This window comes from Carcharodon carcharias, chromosome 7 (assembly GCF_017639515.1).
Source record: "Carcharodon carcharias isolate sCarCar2 chromosome 7, sCarCar2.pri, whole genome shotgun sequence".
Lineage (NCBI taxonomy): Eukaryota > Metazoa > Chordata > Chondrichthyes > Lamniformes > Lamnidae > Carcharodon > Carcharodon carcharias.
In genome coordinates, this window is record NC_054473.1 from 33,897,464 (window position 1) to 33,908,892 (window position 11,429).

Here is an 11,429-nt window from a genome sequence, read left to right on the forward strand (position 1 = left end):
ACTTGGACGAATTGGACATGATTTACTCTTCACAAATCCATTCTGACGCAAATCAGCTCATACTTGACCACATACAGATTCACACTCAAGAATTCACCTGTTAAATTTCCAGGCATTTCACAGAAATTATTTGGAGAAATTCAACTGGAAGGTGGGGATTTTCTAACAATCAATAAGAAAACTGCATTCAAAAGTAAAGGATTAATTCAATGGTAGGAACCTAGAAACATGTTGCCCAACTCAGCAAATGATAGAACAAAGACTTTCATCCTCATCCCCCCACAATATTACAGCGCTTGCACAGAGGTTGCTTTACTCTAGCAGAATAACTGGGTTCTTTGTTTGAGTCAGGAGATAAATAGCAAATCTTATTAAACAATGGGGAGAATAAGGAAAAATTTCCACTCAAAATAGCAGAGCTTCTGAAATATAAAACGACACCCAAGAAAATTCAGATGACTTATCTATTTTTTCCAACAAATTGACAAGAATTTTTGTTTTGCTCTACCCACCCACAAAGATAGGAAAGCTGGCTGCTCATGATAGTCTTAGAGGAGAGGACACAAGATAGAAGCAAAAATAGAACCAAATATATGACAAGTTAAATTAGCCCAATCTTGGGTCAAAATGTTCTTTGGTATAAACTTTTCAACACTAAATGAAAACAAAGGTGTTTATATGCCTTTTCTTGGTACCCTTTCACTCTTATGTACACAGCAAAATACAAAGGCATCAAAATACTGTTGGAAGTGGAATTAGGTCACTGATCTCATTAAATAATGGAACATGCTTAAAGAACTAAGTAGCCTACTCCTGTTCTTACGAATCATGGTTTGCAAGTACTAAACTCAGAAGATGTTAAAAAATTAACTCAAATTTAACAAGTGCAAAAAATTAAATACTTGAAACAAATAGTTTGATATATTTGAGAAAAATATTTATTTCTTACAAAATTTGATCAAAAAAGGACAACTTTAGTAACCAATAAATTTTCAACTGTTATGTGCCAAAAACAATACCTTACTCCGCAAACAATAACAGCATCGCATAGACTATTAAACTTTAGAATGCAGAACTTATGAATATGCAAGCAAGTTAAATAAATGCAAAGCACAGTACCCAAATCAAATATCTTCTTTGTGGATATCCATAATATCAACAGTGAGAATAATGCATTTAAGGTTTGGAAATTGTCTATATTTTATATGTAAATTATTCTATCCAGCAATTTAACATTGAGGAATGTACAATAAACTTTCAAAAAGCAGAATGAAAGGATGAACAAACTTGCATTCCTAGCAGTCATCAGTTCTAAGGATGCTCCAAAGTGCTGAAGCCAAAATATTACTTTTCAAATGAAACAGGGCATCAAGGTCCCACAAACAGCAAGTGAGATAACAAACTGATCTGTTTTTTGGTGGAGGGGAAAAAAAATGACCAGGCCACAGAGGACACCACTGCTTTCCTTCAACTAATGTCATAGGATCTCTTATGTCCACTTGAGTCAAACGTGACCTCAGTTTAAGGTCACTTCTGAAACACAGCTCCTCAATCGATATAGCACTCCTTTATTATGTTACAGTCCAATTGTGATTACATTTCACAAGTTCTTTATTGGATTTGGGATATTCTGAGGATATAAAATATGCTATACAATTTATTCTTTTTAAACACTAAAAGTGAAATCTGTGCATTTTGACCTTCTTTGGCCTGCTGATTGTGCTTAACAGTTATTTGTAAATTTTCTGACAGTTGCATACACTAGTTATTGGCATTCTACAAGAGCAGAATGAAGGCTACAACTTCCATCCTACATTAACATAGTTTGGACTAAAGTTGTCCTTTTTTGATCAAATTTTGTAAGAAATAAATATTTTTCTCAAATATATCAAACTATTTGTTTCAAATATTTAATTTTTTGCACTTGTTAAGTTTGAGTTAATTTTTTAACATCTTCTGAGTTTAGTACTTGCAAACCATGATTCGTAAGAACAGGAGTAGGCTACTTAGTTCTTTAAGCATGTTCCATTATTTAATGAGATCAGTGACCTAATTCCACTTCCAACAGTATCTTGATGCCTCTTACACTTGCACACATATACCATTTTATTCTATATTAACTGGCAGCAACCGAACCCAGTTTACTTTCCAACTCAATTCCCAGACTCCAAACAAAATGGAAGACCAATAATGGGGACAGTTTCTAACAGACATTTTCAATGTTAAATGACTAATTCTAAGGATAAACTTATATTTTTTCCAATTATATTTGGTGCATTTCTGTAATAAATGTTATTTCCAGCTGTACAGAGATTCTGGAGCATAAAAGAAAAATAGCAAAATGCAGTATTATGAAAATATCCAAGTTATAGGAGGAATCAACTTGTGGTACTTGCTGGCTCATAAATAGCAACAGCTTGAGAAAAAAAAGAGGAAATTAGTTGCTCAGTTTTCATTTCATTATTCATTCATTATTAATTTTTTTAAAATTTGGTCACATTTTGTCAGATATCCCCATAAACTACAAAAGAAAAGATCACCAGGTCCATGAATTTGGTTATTAACTGACTTGGAGCCAAACTTTTTTTACCTGAAGAGACAATTGGGGCTTGCATTGCAACCCTCATGGAGCACAATATCCGTAGGCCTCTGAGGACAGGCTGAAGATCTGATGACAAATGGAGAATCATACAAGCTACATTCCTCTCAGAATATTTGGACATTACAGTCTTCTTAAAGCCCCCATAACCAGCGTTCAGTAGGGCAGCTGTAGGTCTCTTTCTAGCACAATCCCAGCCAGAGGTTAACCTGCATTGGCTGTGTGCCTGGGCCATATAAATCACCTAGATGACTCAAGTCCAACCCATCTCTGACAGATGTACTGTACCTCAAGTATGCTATCCCTAGCAGGTGCACAAAAGGCAACCCAGAGAAAAATTTACTCTTTGGAGTCCAGGGATACGGGTGTTAATCATGTGAACTGCTCCATTTTGCATAATGTTGATTCTGAGTGCTGTTAGGTCTGCATGCATCAACAAATGTTCAGTATTCCAACACAGTTATGAGTTCAGTCTTACAAATGATGGATAGATTTCGAGGTTTCAGGAGGTCAGCTGCTGTGATTTTCTTGCAGTCACTGGATATGGCTAGCCTAGTTAAGCTTCTAGTCAATGGTGACCTCCAGGATGTTGATGCTAGGCAAATTGGCAATGGTGATGATAACAATGGGGTGTTTTCTTGTTGAAGGCCATCATTGCCTGGTATTTACATGGCAGGAATACTACCTACTAAGATGTATGGGATGCAGATGCTGCCATAACTCCTGTACAGCAATGGCTTTATGCCATGGCAATTGGACTCAGGGTACCACAACCATCTTTCTGTGCATCAGTTATGAATCCAGTTACTGGAGGGATTCCCTTGGACCATTCATTGTTCTTAGTTTCAATAGAGCACATAGGTGTCACATTTGGTTGAATGCTGCTTTGTTGTCAAAGGGCAGCCGTTCTTGCATCGCAAACGGCATTCAACTCTCAACTCCATGTCTGTCTGTGACTACGTCTAGCGGCACGCAGTTCAATTATTTAATTGATTTTTGCATGTGGGCATCGGTTATATTTATTGCCCATCCTTAGTTGCCATGAAGCACAAACAATGGAGTGGCTTGTGAGGCCAATTTAGAGGTAGTTTAGGAGTGAATCACAGTTGTATGCCACTAGAATGGCTGAAGGTACTGGATACAGCAAAGGCTACGGGCCCAGACAACATCCTGGCTGCAGTTTTGAAGACTAGTGCTCCAAAAGCATCCACACCCCTATCTGTTCCAGTACAGCTACAATACTGGCATCCACCTGAAAATGTGGAGAATTGCCCAGGTATGCCTTGTCCACAAAAAAAAGGGCAAAACCAATCAAATTACTGCAGTCGACTCTCAAAGTGATGGAAGATGACATTGACAATGCTATGAGCAGCACTCACTCAGCAATAATTTGCTCTCAGATGCTCAGTTTGGATTCCACCAGCACCATTCAGCTCAAGATCTTAATATAGCCTCAGTCCAAACATGCCATGGACAAGTTGACACTGGAGCAGTCAGATGAGATGAATGAATAAGTGGCTAAAGGGCTGGTGTGGGAAGAGGGATTCCTTTTCATGGCACACTAGCACCAGTTCAGGGACAGGAAGGAGCCATACTGATGGGATGGGCTCCACCTGAACTCCGATGAGACCCATTTTCTAGCAGAAGGGGTAAATAGGGAGATGGCAAAAGCTTTAAACTAGTAAAGGGGCGAGGGATCTATAAGAAATGTAAATAATCTCATTGCAAACATAAGAGAACATAGGAAAGAATAAAGTAAGGAAGCACATTGATGGCAAGGGAATAAATAATAAAGGAATGGGGATCTAAAAACATAAGAGGAAAACCTATTAAAAATGAGTTTAAGTGTCTATACAATGTACACAGTGCCTGTAATAAAACAGGGGAGCTGGAGGCAATCAAGCATTGGGAGAGAGCAGACGTGGTAGAGATAATGAGACATGGCTACAGAAAAATAAGGACCGGGAATTAAACATTGCAGGGTACAACATATTTAGAAAAGACAGAGGGGGAAATCAGGGAGGAGGCGTATCTCTACTTATTCTGGATAACATAATAGCAGTAGAAAAAAAGGGATGTAGCTATCAGCAAACCAAAAATATAATCCAAAATAAAAAGACAAAATACTGGAAACATTCAACAGCATCTATGGAGAGAGAAAAACAAGAGTTAATGTTTCAGATCATGATCTTTCATTAGAATAGTTCTGATGAAAGGCCACAACCTAGACCATTAATTGTTTCTCTCTCCACAGATGCTGCCAGGCCTGAGTATTTTCAATATTTTCCATTTTTATTTCAGATTTCCAGCATCTGCAGTATTTTGCTTTGTAAAAACAGAATCCATATGGATAGAGATAAAAAAAAATAAATGATCAATCACACTAACAGATGGCATCTATAGACCACTTAGTTTTGTGGTGGGGGGAGGGAAAGATGGGCATGGGATGGGGAAGAAATAGGGAGAGAAATTAGGGAAGAATAAAAGGCCTAAAGTAATGATCATGTGGAATTTCAACTACCCTGATCTTAACTGAGCAGAAGAGGTGGTTAAAGGGATAAAGGAACAGAGTTCCTGCACTGTACACAGGGTAGTGCACTCAAGTCATTTGATATCACATGAACTAAGATGTGGCAGGACTGCAGAACTTTGATCTAATCCTTAGGTTGTGGGAATTCTTAAGTCTGTCTTTAAAGTGTGCCATGAAAAGGAATCCCTCCTCCTACATCAGCCCTTTAGCCGTGTGTTCATTCATCTCATCTGACTGCTCCTGTGTCAATTTGTCCATGGCATGTTTGGACCGAGGCTATATTAAAATCTTGAGCTGAATGGTGCTGGTGGAATCCAAACTGAGCATCCATGAGCAAGTTATTGCTGAGTGAGTGCTACTCGTAGCGTTGTCAATGACACTTTCCATCACTTTGAGAGTAGACTGCAGTAATTTGATTGGTTTTACCCTTTTTTCAGTATGCGTATAGTTTGGTGTCAGTATCACTGATTGGTCCCTCATTTTCAAGTACACCTTGTGCTGCTTCAGGCATGACCTTCTACACACCTGGCTCGACAGTAATGCTAGATTGAAAGATATGTCAGGTCAGGCGGTTACAGATGGTGGTAGACTATAATTCTGCTTCACTACATGAATGCTCAGTTTTGAGCTGCTAGATCTGTTCTGAATCTATCCTATTTAGCACGGCGATAGTGCCTCACAACACAATGAAGAATGTTCTCAGTGTGAAGGTGGGACTTGGTCTCGACAAGAGCTGTATAGTAGTCACCCCTAAGAATACTGTCATGGACATATGCATCTCTGACAGGTAGATGAGTGAAAAACCTGTGGATCTTGTTTTTACCAAACCAATGCCGCCAGCTATATCTGGCAGGTGTGTCCTTCATAATTTGCCAGCTTGATTGGTGGTGATATTGCTGGTGATGGACATTGAAGTCCCCCACACAATGTATATTTTATACTCTTGCTACCATCATTGCTTTTTCCAAGTGCAATTCAACATGGAAAGGTACTGATTCATTTGCTGAGGAAGGGCAGTAGGTGGTAATCAACTGAACATTTCCTTGCCCGAGTTTGATCCATGGAGTCCAGGGGTCTATGTTGAGAACACCCAGGGCCACTTCCACCTGATGTATACCATTATGCCCCCACCTCTGATAGTGGGTCTTCCCTGTTGGTGCAACAGGACAAAGCCATTGAAGTATGGAACTTTGACTGACGAGTACAATTTCAAGAGTACGAATATGTCATGCTGTTTCTTTACTAGTCTGCATGACAGCTCTCGAATTTTGGCACAAGTCCCCAGATGTTAGAGAGGAGAACTTTGCAGGGTTGACTGGGCAGGGTATGGCTTTGTCATCTGTGAATCAGGTGCAGACAGCAAAACCAAGTGGTTCCTCTACCAGTGATAAGAATAAAACACATGTCTTTGTAGCAGATTGATACAGTTGAGTAGTCAGCAATTAAGAGTCAACCACATTGCTATGGGTCTAGAGTCACATAGGGAGGTTCCATCCTTAAAAGGACATTAGTGAAGCAGTTGGGTATTTACAACAATTTGATAGTTTATGGTCATCATTACTGATACTAAATTTTTATTCCAATTTATTTGTGTATTTTAACAAACTGAATTCAACTTCACAAACTACCATGATGGAATCTGAACTCCCATCTCCAGATTATTAGCTCAGGCTTCTAGATTACAGTCGAAGCATGTGCGACTCTTTCCCTTTGTCATAGGGAGATTGAGGCAGTCACAGACAAATACAGAATGGCAACTGAAGTCTATATGCAGCACGGATAACTGTAGGAAACAAGCAGCGGTAGAGGCCCAGAATTTTCTCAATGCGACTTACACTAACATTGCACCTTTAGAAATAAAACAGCTGTAAAGCAACTGAGCCTCTAGGAAATTTTGTGCAGCCTTATAAAAGCACAGTTCAGCACCCTGGGAGACAAATAGATAAGTCACAAGCACCACCTCTCTCTTTCATCTCTCCCTCAAATGATTTCAATGCATTTCTCACCAATACCTCAATTATATTTCAGCAAGGCTATGTGCAATCAAATGCCCTCAGAGGAGATACGGCCAAGAAAAGGACTTAGAACTTCTCTCCCTTCAAATCATCCCAGATGAAACTAAAAGGAGTCACTGACTCCACCAAACTAGCCAGGAATCTGTCATGCCAGGTGGAGGAAGGCAGCACTGGCATTGACTATCAACTTCCTCGTTCCTAAGGCTGGAGAACAGGCAGAAATAAATTCAACAATTTAATCAGGGGTGACAAGGTAACACACTCCCCTTTGACCACATTCACCTGCACATCATCATATTTTTAATCTCCCCGGCACCAGACTTTGAGACGGGGGAAGGTGGGGGGGGGAATTAAATAGCATTTGTGAAGAATTGGCACCAGATGATTCAATGAGTACAAGGACCCTGACAATCTACCCTCATCAGCAGAGGCTGATGAGATTGTTGCCTGTAGCTTTGAGTTATGTGACCAAGACTCATGAGTACTAGCACGAAAAGGATATTTCAGAATTATCACATCTACACATGGCTTCAAGGATAATCTCCCATGATGCGCAACAACTGACAGGTGTAACTGCCCAAGCTTCCATTCTCCTTCGTGACATCCCAAGCTTCCTGTTCCTTGCATATACCAATGTAAAAGTAGCAGCTGGTCCTCAGTTAAGAAGCAGCCAGAGATCAATTCTGACCTCCAACTCCATGGATACACAGACTGCAGCTCTGCATCCATGAATCATGGCTTCCAGATCATAGGCACAGCCATGCTCAAGGCTTTCAGGACCTATAGCTGACATGAGACTGGCCTTTCCACTGATCAGTGGGACTGCAGATCCAATATCTTAGCTTTAACTAGAAATCATTGGCAATTTCCATCCCAAATTTAAACTATTCCATTTTCATGACGGGGCACACACTACCATGGAGAAAGAGAAATGGCTTATAAGAACTGGAGCACTGAAATACCAAGCATGCCTGTAACTCCACAGATAACAAAACAATGAAATAAACACATTTTTAAAATAACTGTATAAAGACTGCAACAAAAAAAATCAAGAGATTAAAGCACTTAAAGTATATTGCTGAGCTACACAGACCAAGGTCTCCATATTCAATCCCTGATTTATGCTGAGAAGGCGGTGGGAACAGATAACCATCACTGTCAATGCAAGTGGACTAGCCCCAAGGACCTGGATGTACTGCAGGAAGAAGGGAAGAAGTTTAATGGCCTCATACAAGTGGTCAGTCAGTGAATGCACCTTCAAATGCCATATCCTTACAACTAAACTACTAGCTTATCTGGCAAATAGCACAGATACAACCATCTTCAATGTTCATGACTAAGGTTTGGGAAAAAACAATAAACAGCCAAGATTCTCACTCCTAATTGCCACTGTTGGGTTGTTGTGCATACACGTCACACAGGAAAATAATGAAAATTAGTATGCTTTCATCGATTAAAGGAAGCTTTATGTTTTAGGTTTAGCCGGTTTGAAAATGATGAATTTGAGGAACATGTGATTCTGCAGCAGGCTTCACTTTGAGAACTAGAAGAATCTCACGTTACTATCAACAAATAGGAAGTACAGAAGCAATTCAAGTGAGTGAATCCATGGAAAGCATGCAGTGCAGGTCAGCAAAAAAGTCCTTAAGGAATGTGCTCATCAGCTGGCAGCTCCTTTCTCTGTGGTCTTTCAGAAATTGTTCAACATATATACTGTTTCTTGCTGTTGGAAATCAGCCATTATCACCCCAGTTGCTAAGAAGTCATAACCTGCTGAGCTGAACGATTACTGACCAGTTGCTCTTCCATCAATAGTCATGAAGTGCTTCGAATGCATTGTGCCAAAGCATCTTTTAGATTTGCTTGTGCCACATATTGCTGCGTTACAGTTTACCTATCAGCCTCGTTAGTAAGTTGACGATGCTATTCTGACCTTGGTCAATCTGATTCAACAGCACATAGACAGATAAAAGAATCCTTAAGTATGCAGATGATACAGTGCGTGCAGGTCCCATTAGGGATATAGGAGGACACTATAGGAAGGAGTTTGTAAAATGGTGCAAAAACAATTCTCCCAAATTGAACAAAAACAAGGCAAAAGAATTAGTTATAGACTTTAGGAGAAAGCCAGTTCATGATATTGTTCCTGTGAAGATTCACGATGTGGATATTGAAATAGTTACAAACTGCAAGTATCTAGGTGTCAAAGCAGATGATAAGTTGAACTGGAGACAACAGTTACAGATGTGGTGACCAAGGGACATACACTATCATACTACCTCAGAAAATTAAAATCCTTTCAAGTAGATCCTATAATCATAACACTTCTATATATGGCTGTAGTTGAGAGTGCTATCCTTTTTGTATGTCTCTCTTGCTATTGTCATCTGAGGAAAGCAGACTTTTTAAGGCAAGAGAGATTATTGAAGCCGGCAGGAAGGATATTTGATAAGCAGATCTTTCTTGATGAAATCTGCTCTCAAAGGATTTGAGGAAAGTAGAGTGTCATGAATAACGAAATCATACCTTGCTTCAGTGTAATCGCTGGTTGCGTTCAGAGAAAAGGCTACAATCCCTCAGATGCAGGGCAAATCAGTTCCTGAACTCACTCTCTATATTTTAACAGGAATAGTTTTTAATACATATTTTAATTAGTTAGATTTCTGTGATACAGTAATTTTCTTTTATTGTTATCATTCATTTAAACGTAAGCTGTTAAAAAATAGCAATGTACCCAAAATGAATTTCCATATGGTCAAGAAAGTGAATTGAATTGAAAAGGTTATTTTTCCGCCCGCCTTGAATGTCATTATTTTTCTGTAAACTGTTAATGGACTATATAATGATTTTAAATCATAAAATATTTCACAAACAAGCTTCCAATTGCTAAGATAACAGTTGCAAAGTTTTTCTTGTGTGTTTACATTTATCAGTCAGCCATTCATGCAGGTGTCACTGGATGTCAAGTTCAGATGGGAGCAAGCAGCTAAATTAAGTTTTACATCAAATAACAGTTAAAGGAACTGGAGGTTTATTTTTAGAGTTGAAATATAATACAGGAGTAATGCACCTTCTAACATGCTCATGAAATACAGGAGTGACCTCTCAGATTTCTTCATCATTAATATTTCATTAATACATACAATACAGCTGTGTTTACAACCAGCTATTGTGCAGTTTTGTGTCCCATTTCCAGAAGTAAAATATTATGGATTCAGGGATAATAAACACAAGGTCCAGCAGGCACCACAAAATTTCTGATGAGAGCTGCTAAACTGAAATTCAAAAATACCACATCTGCCCCAAAAACAGCTCGATTATCGTCTAACACAACTTATTTAACTAAACAAATAAGAAAATAAAGAGCTATCTGCGGCTGGCGAGGAGGAGGAGGAGCGAAGGAGGGAGGGGGAGAATCAGGAATGTCAGTGTTTTCAACGTGCGTTAACTGACTCAGGTCGGCCTTTGAAGGGACGTGCAACAAGGAAGCATTTAAGAATGAACACACACGCTTGACGTCCCGTTCAAAAGCAAAGCAAGCGACTTGCCAGGCGGGCCTTGCCCAGGTCGGAGCCCGGTGAGGGGAGGGGTGGCGCGGTACCGGGGATGATCCAGCCGGCAACGCGCCGTTGCTCTCCGGCCATGGCACCGACCCGAATCCCACACTGACAGAGAGAGAGAAGGCACACACCCCCCACCATCCGCCTACCTTCCTGCTGCCACTTCTCCCTCTCCGTCATTCCAGTGAGGCCCTCAGTTGCTAAGGGAGTTACTCCATCCTCCTCCTCTTCCTCCCTCTCTCTCTCCACCGAATGGCGGAGCCGGTTCCTTGGGCTGGGAGCCGGCTTGGATCACGTGACTGAATGCTAGCACGTGGGTGGGTGTGGGGCTGGTGGGGGGAAAGACTTCTCACTTTGCAGGCTAGCAGAAGGGCACTTAACAAGCAAATCAGCACTAGCCCACAATATTTCCAAAAGCCACTAAATTAGGAAGATTCAGTTGAAGGATTTGTCTCAATTATTATACGAAAAGGCAATTTTAATTTCACACTGAAATGCAGAGTGCTGCCCACATTGCGAGAAAGAATGAGCCCCACCATTACAGTGAGGGGAATAAAATGAGCAGGAACTTTGAAAAAAGACCCAGGAGTGACAATAAAGGGTCATTTTCAGGGTGTATTCGCACTGAAGTTTAACATGAGTGTGAAGCAATTTTAGTTTTTTCACGAACACAATACTGACAATGTAAATCCAGAGTCTGGGACAGACCAACTCTGGAGTGAGAC

At 40.0% G+C, this 11,429-nt stretch overlaps 1 protein-coding gene across 5 annotated transcripts in view; it reads right to left on the reverse strand.

Annotated features, from left to right (window-relative positions):
• ptpdc1a (protein tyrosine phosphatase domain containing 1a) overlaps window positions 1-10,991 on the reverse strand; it is a 153,769-nt gene extending 142,778 nt beyond the window's left edge. For 4 of the 5 annotated variants that reach the window (XM_041192411.1, XM_041192414.1, XM_041192415.1 and 1 more), the window contains exon 1: window positions 10,854-10,991. The gene's annotated coding sequence lies outside the window, so the exon portion shown is untranslated. Of the gene's footprint in view, window positions 1-9,670; window positions 9,757-10,853 lie in introns of all 5 variants that reach the window. The other variant, XM_041192412.1, reaches the window with a different exon arrangement.
• Window positions 10,992-11,429: the final 438 nt, after the last annotated feature.